The sequence below is a fragment of the Macaca nemestrina genome, chromosome 12 (genome assembly GCF_043159975.1).
Source record: "Macaca nemestrina isolate mMacNem1 chromosome 12, mMacNem.hap1, whole genome shotgun sequence".
Classification (NCBI taxonomy): domain Eukaryota; kingdom Metazoa; phylum Chordata; class Mammalia; order Primates; family Cercopithecidae; genus Macaca; species Macaca nemestrina.
The window spans coordinates 38,088,256-38,100,415 of NC_092136.1; the positions used below are offsets into that span (position 1 = coordinate 38,088,256).

A 12,160-nucleotide genomic window follows, 5' to 3' on the forward strand; every position below is an offset into this window, starting at 1 on the left:
GGCCAGCAATGGAGAAGCTCCCCTCATTCTGGATGGGGCCATTGTGTGCAGACCATCTTTGTTGATGCCTTTGATTGCCGGTTATCTTTAAGGAATTTGGAAGTGAGGACCTGGATGTGGAGTCAAACCTGGTTAATCTGCTTAGCGAAGTTCACGTCTTGGATTTCTTAAAATCTCAAATGACCAACCATATGCCAACCACATGAATTCTGCCAACCAGGACTTTTAATTGGAATCAAATTGAATTTGGCTGCTCATTCTTTGTAGCAAGGTCATATTCTCTCCATATTCTCCTATCATAGTAATGAAACCCATCAAATCAAGTCCGTATACTCTCTCTAAATGTTGTATGGTATTTCAAAAATGAATTCAGTTAGGAGAGCAGAATGTTATTTTTATTTTTTTATTTTTTACTTTATTTTTTTTTTATTTTTATTTTTTTTTTTTTTGAGACAGAGTCTCGCTCTGTCGCCCAGGCTGGAGTGCAGTGGCGCAATCTCAGCTCACTGCAAGCTCCGCCTCCCGGGTTCACGCCATTCTCCTGCCTCAGCCTCCTGAGTAGCTGGGACTACAGGCGCCCGCCACCGCACCCGGCTAATTTTTTGTATTTTTAGTAGAAACGGGGTTTCACCGTGGTCTCGATCTCCTGACCTTGTGATCCGCCCGCCTCGGCCTCCCAAAGTGCTGGGATTACAGGCGTGAGCCACCGCGCCCGGCTCAGAATGTTATTTTTAAAGAATACTTCAAAATAGTCTTTAATAACTTTTACAGTACTGTAGGCATTCAAGGGAATTTATTTTTCACATTAATATAAATACTAAAATAAATATAAAAAGCCTATGCTTTTTCCTTATTAAACAATGTAGTTGATTTTGACATTCCAAAATGATGCTGCCATGACTATTGTAATATTTCATAAACAGCATAACTTTGTCTTGGAGTCATCTGGAAGTCATTTAAGAGTGATCATGAAGCCAAATGCCCTGAGTAGAAATTATTTGCTGAGGGTTTTTTCCATGTTAGTTAATGAGGTGTGCTTTACAGGATGTGACTGGGTTTGGCAAAATTTGATGTGGTGAATGTTTGAATGTGATAGAATGCTTGGGGTATTGGGAGAAATCACTTCCCAAGAATACAAAAGTATGTATGAATACTTATACATTTCCTTATTCTTTCAATAAACTCTGAATCCTACACTATGCAAGGTGGCAGGTGCTGGGAATACAGATACAAGCATGACCCATCTTCAGAGTTGACAGACCCTCTAGAGTTGTGCTGTCCAGCATCGTAGCCACTAGCCACAGGTAGCTATTATGTTTAGATTTAAAATAAATAAAATTAAATAAAATGAAAAATTCAGTTCCCTAGTTGAACTAGCCACATTTCAAGTACTCGTATAGTTGCCTGTCGTTAGTTGCTACTATATTAGACAGTACAGATGTGGATCATTTCCATCATTGCAGAAAGTTCTATTGGACAACATTGATCTAGAGGGAGAAATGAAACTAACACTTGTTGCATCATGGTGAAGACGCGTGTGCAGGGACAGAGGCCTAAAACAGTGTATTTTCTTAAGACTGTAGCATTTGGGAAAGTCGTCCACAATAGCCTCTGCTGAGTGTTGAAGGACATGTAGGAATTAACCAAATGAGGGTAGTAGTAAGGGTGTTCTAGGAAGAACTTCATAGCATGTGGAAGGCATGGAGATGGAAAATTTCAGAAGTTTTAGGACACATAAAGTTGTGTCTTGTTATGGCAAGACTAAAGGGTACATATGGAAAAATGTCAGGAGATGAGGCCAGATAATGAAGGGTCATTTTAAGATAAGAAATTTAGACTTGTCCTAAAGGAGTTTAATTTGATATTTGGGTGAGTAATAGGAATGAGACTAGGGTTTTTGCCCCAAATAACTGGGTGCCGTTTGCTGAGACTGAGAACACAGAGAGCTGATCTATTTGGGGCCCAAAGAATTCCATTTTATAAAGATAGGATCGTAAATAGTATTGTGTCTAGAGCTTTACAATGAACAGAAGTCCATTCCCATAACTCTGAAAGGAAAGTCAGTTTCACAAAGGTAGACATTGAGCTGATGAGGTTAATGGCCTATTGGAGTTCATGAGCCTGGTATGTTGTTTTGCTGGGACTTGAAGTCAGGTCCCTAGAGCCCAGTTCTTTCTGGAACACTGTGAGTGATAATATATTTGTTCTTAGGAAAATATTCCATCCAACTTTTTCAGTGAAATGTACTTTAGATACTATTGTTGCCAGTTGTTTTGTTTTCACATTTAACCTACTTTTTTTCTCACTCTTTTTCCAATCCTGCTCCTTCTGTATATTTAACCTACTTTCTGAAAGATTTATAGTTCATAAATAGTGTTACCTAGTGATTCCTGCTCTCCCCCAACACCTTTTGGGAATATAGAAACATAGATTGTGGCCCCAAATTCCGTACATGCAAGGTTCTGAAATCTTTGCACTTTACTTTCCTATTCTTTACAATGGAACTTCTCACAGAAGTACTGTAAAGGGAATATGGGATAATTGATGTAAAAGTGATTTGTGACCATAAAGTGCTATGTCGCCGTGAGAAATTTCACTAATCATCTTAAACATTGCAGTCTTCCTTAAAGTTATTTGGAAGAGAGATGGTTTTGCTTGGGGATAGAAGTTGCAGTTTCTGTTTGCATTGTAAAAGGAAAGCCAGATTAAAGAAAACATTCACTTAGCGTTGACAGGCTCTGCTGCCTGACCTGATGTTGTCAGACATGGCTTTGGCTCTCCTTTAGGCTTGTTGGGTATCAGTAGTCATTTGGGGGATGGCTGAAATTTGGAGCTGTGAAAATGATTGAGTTAGAAACAGTAGAAGGAATATCCAGCTAATTTTCCATAGTCTGTCACTGAAAAAATTGCTGTGGCTGTTACTTTGATGTGGCAAAGCAGTAGAAGCCATTGCCAGCTTTGGCACTTGGACAGTTACTGTTTAATGCACACTATATGACTAGGATAATTCCAGTCGTTTCAAAACATGATTTGACTTTGGAAGACTTCACGATGCTAAAGTGAAACTTACGTCTCTTCACAAGATCTAAAGTGAAACTTAGGTCTCTCAATACTAATTGAAGATTACCTGTCATTTTATTTCACCTATAGGACAGTTATTTCTAAATGGAATTACTGCTTTACAGAAGGGGACTGGTAAATAATTTAGACAGAAAGTTTTAAAATCAAATAAAAACAGGGGTGGGTCAAATTAAATAGTTTAAAATAATTGAATTACATATTTATACACACACATAACATATGTCAAATACAGCTATTCAATTCATATATGTAATTCAACTCATGATAATAGCATATACAAAACATATTTAAAAACATTCTGCACACACATCAATATAATATTCTGTACCAAGGTATTTTCAGACTTAGAAAGTATTGCAAGCATAATTTTTCATATACCCTTCACTCCGATTTCTGAAATGTTAACTTTCTCTCTCTGTTTCTCTCCACACACATACAAAACATATGTACATATTTTTCGGAACCATTTGAGAGTAAATTGTAGATAAATCTTTAAATATTGCATTGTGTAGTCCAGAAATGCAAGGATATTCTCTTGAATAACTGCAAGACAATTGTCAAACTCAGAAAACTAGCTTTGATATATAGTATCATCTGATCTACAATTCTTATTCAAATTTCAACAGCTGTCCCACTGATATCCTTTAGAGAAAAAGAAAAAAAAAATCTGGTCCAGGATATTATCCAGAATAATAAATTATATCTGGTTCCTGTGTTTCAATAATTCATTTTAAATTTCTAAAACTATTTTTTCATAGTCTTTACCAAAGTTAATACTAAAAATTATGTGCTAAAAATATATTCTACTGCATTTAATACTCTTGAGACCCCTATGAGGAGTTTATTATTACTTATTTACAGATGATGACATGGAGGCTTTAAAGAGGTGGAAAACCTAACTGTGCTCATAGAATAAAAGCACAGCCAGGAATTGAATCTATGTTAATCTGATTCAAGTCATTGCTCTTAATTTCTAAGCTATAATGTTGCCTCAAAAGGCACAGAATTGGAGGGAAGCTAAAGGGACCATCCACTCACTATTACCTGCAACTCTAAGTAGGTCAACATCTAACTGTCAAAGGTGATCAGCTGCCCAGTATTTCCTGTAGTAAGTTTACTGAACAAATTTGTGAACAAGGAGTTCTTCCCAGAATAAAATTTCCTTATCTAGCCATACCATTTTACAGATGGGAATATCAAGACCCAATAGTAGATAAGTAGCTTGTCCGCAGTAACACAGTTAATATGTAACTGAGCCAGAATTAGACCTTACAGAGTTCAATGCCATCTCTTCTATATCTTACCAATTTTTGTATCTCTGAGATGCCTAGTCTCAAAATAGTCTTTCTGGGTTGTTCAGAGCTGTACAAAGTAGCTATTGTTCTCTTCTAATACAAGGAATTCCCTTTGCTTCCAAACTAAAGTTTGACTCACTTAACGTTTACTCCCCTGATGTAGCCTTCTCAGATAAGCTCTATTGACTGCAGTAATGTCCCAGAAAAAGCAAAATAATTCCTCAGTTGCTCTGGTGATGTTTCACAGTTAAAAATATTAGCAAAGATCACTGCCCTTATTGTTGCGAAGCACATACAGAAGTCATATAGGAGTGTTACTTATCTTACTCAAGCCATTCCCTATAGTGTGTCATTTGGGGAGCTCTCAGAGTAGAGATTAAGGGTGAAAACAGAGAAATCATGAGGGAGCTTGTACTAATACGCCACATAGGCTCTTCTGGAAAACATTGTTTTGTTTTAACTCATAAAACTCTGTGAGCTATCTTTATTCCCATTTTGCTGATGGATAGCCTGAGCTTTTCATCAGAGAGGTTAAGTGACTGACCCAAGTTTACATAGCTCATTATAAGCTAGGTGTCAATCCCAGATCTGACTATGCCCCTATAGATGTGGAAAGGGGAATGAGGAAGGACTTGCTAGACAATGTATAATACATTCAACAAACTTTTGTTGGCTGAACCACTACATTCAGTGCACCAAATGGGATTCTTGCCTTCAAGGGAGAGGGATGGTATACTTGTTATGGGAGTTCAGATCAGAAGGGAAATTACTTCTAGCAAGAAGGAACAATGGCATTTCTGGAGAGCTTTGAGGGATAGGAGGAGTTATTCAAGAGAACATGTGCAAGGATCTGCAGAGGAGTGTGAGCAAAGATGGGGACAGAGACTGGGATAGGTGGTAAAAATGGTTGGTTTGGTTGCAATTTTGAATTATTGAAAGGAAGTTATGGAAAAGATACATAGAGTTTGGGGCTAGACTAAGGACATTTTGGCAGACTGACAGAGTTTAAACTCTTGAGTGACTCTTGAAGTTTTTTTGAGCTAGGGAATGATTTGTTCAATATGACCTTCGATAAATGTAGTCTCATAGCAGAGAGTTTGAAATTGAGAGAGTTCAGGGAGAAATGAAAATGCCAATGGCAATCATCTAGGTGAGAATTATGAGAATCCGAATTAGGGCAGATGGGAGGCAGGGAGAAGGAGGAGGGCACCTATTCAAAAGATGTTATGGAAACAGAATCAGGAGAATGTCTTGGCTGGGATGATAGGGGTAACATCATTAACACTGAATTTTAAGATTACCAGGAGTCACTGGGCATGGTGGCTCATGCCTGTAATCCTACCACTTTGGGAGGCCGAGGCAGGTGGATCACCTGAGGTCGAGAGTTCAAGACCAGCCTGACCATGATGGAGAAACCCTGTCTTTACTAAAAATACAAAATTAGCCGGGGTGGTGGCGCATGCCTGTAATCCCAGCTACTCGGGAGGCTGAGGCAGGAGAATTGCTTAAACCTGGGAGGCGGAGGTTGCGGCGAGCCGAGATCACGCCATTGCACTCCAGCCTAGGCAAAAAGAGCGAAACTCCATCTCAAAAAAAAAAAAAAAAAAAAAAAAAGGATTACCAGGAGTCTGCTGGTGCTTTGACAAAATTAGCAACAATGCAGAAAGAGAAAATTTTTTAGAAGAGAAGATAATTAAATGCTGTTTTTAACATACATGTGGAGTTCAGGTGGGATATGGGTGGAGGCAACTGGAAATTCAGGAGTAGAGTCCAGGATAGAGATTGAAGGGCATAGATTATAGAATAGTATATCATGGGTATAGATTTTGGAGTCTTTTATTTTGAGGTCATTACTGGAAACATTAGACTGAAAGAGCTTGCCAAGGGAAAGAGGGTAGAAGAAAAGGGAAGAAGGCCAAAGACAACTCCTTGGGAAACACTTGAATCAGGCTGTGGGAAGAAGACCGAGTGCCAGAGGAGCAGGAGAACTGGGGCAGAACTCTGCCCCAGGAGCTGTGGGAGGAGAGGTTTTTCACAAAGAAATGAGGGATCAACACTGACATGCTGGAGAAAGATGCCCATGACTAGATACTGAGAAAGGGCCTTGACTTCTTTAAGTATTTTGGAATCATTTCAGTAAGTTGGTGAAAGTGACTTTTGGGTAAAGAAGCTCATCAAGAAACAGGCATTTGGGGACTTCTTATAGGTGGTTTTTGGAGAGTGGCTAAAACTTAGAAGCTGTACTGCATTTGACTGGACTCTATTGGGTTTAAGAGACAGAAACCCAGCTGAGGCATAGTAGAGGATTTATTGTTGCATGTAGATAGAACTAGACAGTCCAGAAGTGGAGTTGGCTTCAGATGTTATTGGATCTTGAGGCTTAAAGCTACAAGAGTTTTCTCATGCTTTCCATTTCTTAGCTTCAGTTGTCTCTACTTTTGTGTTTTGGCTTCATTCTTTCCTGTTGCAAACAGCCTGTCTCCATAGAGTGGGAAATACACCTTTCAGTACATTGTTGCATCTAGGCACCCAAAATAAATATCTAAAAGTGTTCTTCACTGCAAAACTCCTAGGGGGATCCTGATTGGCCAGACTGACCTCATATGCCTATCCTTGCAGTCTGTTTGGGATGGTATGGTGCCACCTGGGTTTTGGACTCATCCTGGTAGGACTGCTTGGAGTTGAGAAGTCCCCAAAGGAAGCAGAAGAAAAGAGAAAGGAAGACCTGCTGGGCAGAAGGAAACCGTAGTTATTCACAGGACACTAAGATCTAGGGACTAGGCATACTGTGGGAAACATTTGTTTAATTGGGTCAGTCTGAAATGAAGAAAGTATTATTGAAGAATTGTAAGGACCGAGTTGGGCTTAGATAATATAAATTTGCAGTGAAACCAACTAGATCTTTCATTTTGTCCCATAGTGCTTAGCAGCCAGGAATGAAGGTGATGAAAGATGTGATGGAATCAGAGTTTGGATTTGATTAATCAGAACTTCATAGGGGACTAGTGGAAATCAAGCAGGAGAATCAAGTAGTTCAGTATCACAGTGTTTGGCATGGGGTTCCAAAAGTGTAGAGAGGCAAATGAAACCATGATTTGCTGGTTCATTTATTTATTTTAATCAATACTGACTATTCTTTGGCTAAATATAGTAGTGACTATAAGTAAATGAAAATGTGTTTGATTTTCTACTAGTGGGATTCAATTTTCCAGCAAGAAAATAGGCCAAGTCATTTCTTTCATACATTGACCACTCTTAGTCAAGCCATGCTTATTCAACGCAATAAATATGTGCTTTAGTGGGACCTTTGACTTAGAATTTGTTCATCATTTTCCCCTGTTCACTACCTGTTAGTCTGGACTATATGCATACTTCAAAGATGATCATTTTAGATATGCTAGAATATTTGTATCACAGATACATTCAGCTTTTTAAAAAAATTGTAGTTATAAAAATGCTTAATAAAAACTGGACTTAATAAAAAATGCTTAATAAAAAATTGTTTTTAAAAACAATTACAAAAAATAAGTGGATACTCAGTTTTTTAAATCTTGAAGATTTATCGTATTTGAAAGATATGGAGCCATTATCCTACCATGGAGAGATAACTATGGTTAATATTTTGTACATCCTTCCAAACTTTTCTCCGAGTATATGTATACAATTTCCTTTAAAAATAGACTCCTACTATATTTGCCATTTATACTATATCTGCCATATTATAATATTTACATATTAATGCATCTAGTTTTTACCATCATCTAATAAATGCATAGTGCTTTATCATTTGGATGATTCACATTTTATGTAACAAATCTCTTGCTTTGTGGTGGTGTTATGAACAGCAGTTTTGGACAGGGCCTCACTCTATTGTCCAGCCTGGAGTGCAATGCAGCTTACTGCAACCTTGACCTCGTGGGCTCAGGTGATCCTCCCACCTCAGCTTCCCGAGTAGCTGGTGCATGCCACCGTGCCCAGCTAATTTTTGTATTTTTTGTAGAGATGGGGTTGCCCTGGCTGGTCTCTAACTCCTGGGATCAAGCAATCCTCCTGCCTTGGCCTCCCAAAGTGTTGGGACTACAGGCATGAGCCATCGCACCCAGCTGTGAAACATTCTTATCCTATCTAGTCTTTGTTTATTAGATGTACTGTCTTTAATTGTGCTGCTTTTATTACAGTGTGGCTTGCCAAATTTAGGTCTTTTCCTAAATTCTTGTATTACAATTAGATTTAATTGTTTATAATGGAAAACTCCAAGTAACAGTGTCTTTAAACACACCAGGCTGTATTTTATTTACCTGAATATGAAATCTGCAGCCTGGTGACCTGGAGCTACTATGATGTGCCACAAAGTTGGCAGAGATGTAGGCCCTGATATTCTGCTCTGTAGTTCTTCGTGTATTCGCTTACATGTCAAGATCACTAGATGACTGTGTACTGGAGCTGTAGCCATCAAGACCCTATCCTCAGCAGTAGATAGGATGAAGTAGGGAATAAAGAGGGGCATAGTTCCCAGTAGCCAGCTTCCTTTAAGAAGCCATCTTGAACATACCACACAATGCATCTGTTCACATCTCACATGGCCAAACAGCAGGGGATGCTGGGAAACAGGACTTTTGGGCTGGGTATATCATTGTCTGGACTAAAATCAGCATTCTATTACTAGGTAAGAAAAGAAGAATAGTTATCATTTAGGCAGTTAACATGCTTTTGGCAGCAAGTGACAAAACTCAATTAAAAGTAACTTAAACATTAAGGAAGTGTATTATCGTACATGACAAGGTGGTAGAACTATTCCAGGGCTGATTCATGGAGTTTCTCAGCCACGTCATCAAGAACCCAGGCTCTCTCCTACTTCCTAGTGTGCTCTCCCCAGGAGGGGCTGTACCATCCTGTTATCACTCCACATAGAATACTTAGACAGGAAAGCACCTAGAAGGAGAAAAGGGTCATCCTTCTAATGTATTCTCATTTAGGAGTAGAACTGTCTTTCTCAGATACCCCTGGTAGACTTCCTGTCACTTCATTAACCAGAGCTGGGGTCACAGGTCTATCCCTAAACCAGTTACTGGAATGGGACCAGCAGGATGGGTTAAGGTCAGTTGGTATTTACTCATGGAGCTGAGTCATGTGGACGAGAGGATATTTGAACAAATATAGGCTCTGCCAGGAAGGCGTGAATGGGTGTTAGGCAGGCAACGAACAGGGTCTGCCAGCGTACCTCTCTATATTCACATTTTACCCATGTTTATACAGCCATTTGAGCCCTTTCTGCCATGTGAAGCCTTCTCTGATCTTCCTTTTCCAAGCCCCTCTTGCACTCTCTCTACTCCTCACCACTTAGCAGCGTATTGCATGCCTTGTTCTTTCGTGCGTCAAGTGTGTCAGTGTGTACTTGTCTCCTCAACTCTATTGACTTTTCTCTAAGGAAGGGCAGGGCCTGTTGTCACACTTCTATATGACCTTGGTGGCAGTTACCACATTCTTGAACTTGAAATGGAGGGAGGGATTAAGATAAAGGATTTCTTCTCATTTTGAATTGATTGATGTAAGAAACCTTATCTGTCTATATAAAAATGGAATTCCATTGAAGTTTGTGATTAATGAACTGTCCTTATTTAAAAGAAATGAAACAAGAAATGTCATGGGAAAACACAGTACCTCCTTTGCCATACCTAGGGTACTTGGCCTGTAGTAGAAACTCAATAAATATTTGTTGGTTGACGTTGGCTGTAAATTTTTTTAAAGCTGGAACATATTATTTCCTCGCATGGGCGGATATTGCATGTGCTTATTTCCAGAGGGTAAATGACTAGGTTGTCAGGATAACTTTGCTCAGGAAGTGTAACTGTTGCCTGGGTTTTTACTGATTTACCTATAAAATAAAGTATTCCATGGGTTCCTGTAAGAAGTGGGAGACACAAGGCCAATTTGGTGCGGGTGGAACTTAAAGTTTCCTTGAATTGAATATAAAGCTCTTTAGTAGGTAGAAGAGTTCTAGATGGCCTGTAAACCAAGTTTTAGCAGAAACATACTTATTTTTTGTTAAGCATTACGGCTTTCATTGTCGTGCATTTAAATAGAAATATATAATATGAAATATATGTGAAATAACTTCTCCCTTCTCGGCAAAGGAAAGCTATCCTAAAACCTTGAGAATTTCCATAATAAGGGTTTCTTAATTCATGTACATTCTTAAAACATAAAATTTTTACATATACTTTCATAAGAGTTATATGAAGATGCAAAAGTCTTCCCTAGTATGTGAAGAAATGGGGTAGTACATCGTTAGTTGATGTAGAACTATTCTGATGTGCTGTCTCAGATGAGGATTATACTGATAGCAACAGTGTCGAAGCAGAACTATAAAGGATGCTGTTAGTCGTTAGCCCTCTTTATTCACTAAGTAACCATATCCTCTGGTCCTCTTGAAGTCAATGGTAGAAAATAACACAAAACAGGCCAGGTGCGGTGACTCACGCCTGTAATCCCAGCACTTTGGGAGGCCAAGGTGGGTGGATCATTTGAGGCCAGAAGTTCAAGGCCAGCCTGGCCAACATGGTGAAACTCCATCTCTACTAAAAATACAAAAATTAGCTAGGCATAGTGGCGGGCGTCTGTAATCCCAGCTAGTCGGGAGGCTGAGGCAAGGGAATCGCTTGAACCTGGGAGGTAGAGGTTGCAGTGAGCCGAGATTGCACCACTGCACTCCAGCCTGGGTTGACAGAGTGAGACTCCTTCTCAAAAAAAAAAAAAGAAAAAAAAGAAAGAAAAGGAATAAAATAACACAAAACAACACTTTTCTGTTTCTAGGATTTACATTAGTTTATTTACATTGTTTTATTCCTGGGATTTACATTATTTAGGTGCTGTAGGTCTTTGGGGAAGGCACGTAGGAAATAGGCTCATATTCCTTATCTTTAAAAAAAAGAAAAACGAAAAAACAGGAGGACTGAGGGGGCGATAAGCTTGCTTGGCCCATGTCACAGGGTGGTTTTGAGGGCCAGGAGGTTCAGTATCCCTTATTTGAAATACTTGGGACCAGAAGTGTTTTGGATTTCACATTTTTTCAGATTTTAGAATATTTCCATTGCTTGAGCATCATAAATCTGAATATCTGAAATTCAAAATACCCAATGAACATTTCCTTTGAGTGTCATGCATGTCAGCCCTCAAAAAGCTTCGAACTTTGAAGCATTTCAGATTTTACATTTTCAGATTAGGGATGCTCAACCTGTATAATAATAGGACAAGGAAAATGAAAAGTACTACACAAATGATAGTTTTTTGTTATGTATATTGATACCAAATGCTCCTACATGGGAACCAGTATACCTCTTTCAGTCTTTATTTCTCACAGGAGCCAACATAGTTCTGAACACATAGCCCATGACATATTAATAAATATATGGCCCAGGACTTTAAGAAGTATGTATTTTGCTTTTTAAAACAGTTGCCACCCGGGTGTGGTGGCTCATACCTGTAATCCCAGCACTTTGGGAGGCTGAGGCAGGTGGATTACCTGAGGTCAGGAGTTTGAGAGCAGCCTGGCCACCATGGTGAAACCCCGTCTCTACTAAAAATACAAAAATTAGCTGGGCATAGTGGTGGGCGCCTGTAATCCCAGCTACTCCAGAGGCTGAGGCAGGAGACTTGTTTTAACCCAGGAGGCGGAGTTTGCAGTGAGCTGAGATCATGCCACTGTACTCCAACCTGGAAGACAGCACAAAACTCCACTGCATCTCAAAAAGAAAAAAAAAAAAAAGGCAGTTGCCAAAATTTTG

The 12,160-nt window shown here is 39.1% G+C and overlaps 1 protein-coding gene across 1 annotated transcript in view; it reads left to right on the forward strand.

The window, feature by feature from the left end:
* LOC105463286 (leucine rich repeat containing G protein-coupled receptor 4) overlaps positions 1-12,160 on the forward strand; it is a 108,678-nt gene that overhangs the window by 62,398 nt on the left and 34,120 nt on the right. The gene's annotated exons all lie outside the window — the stretch shown is intronic.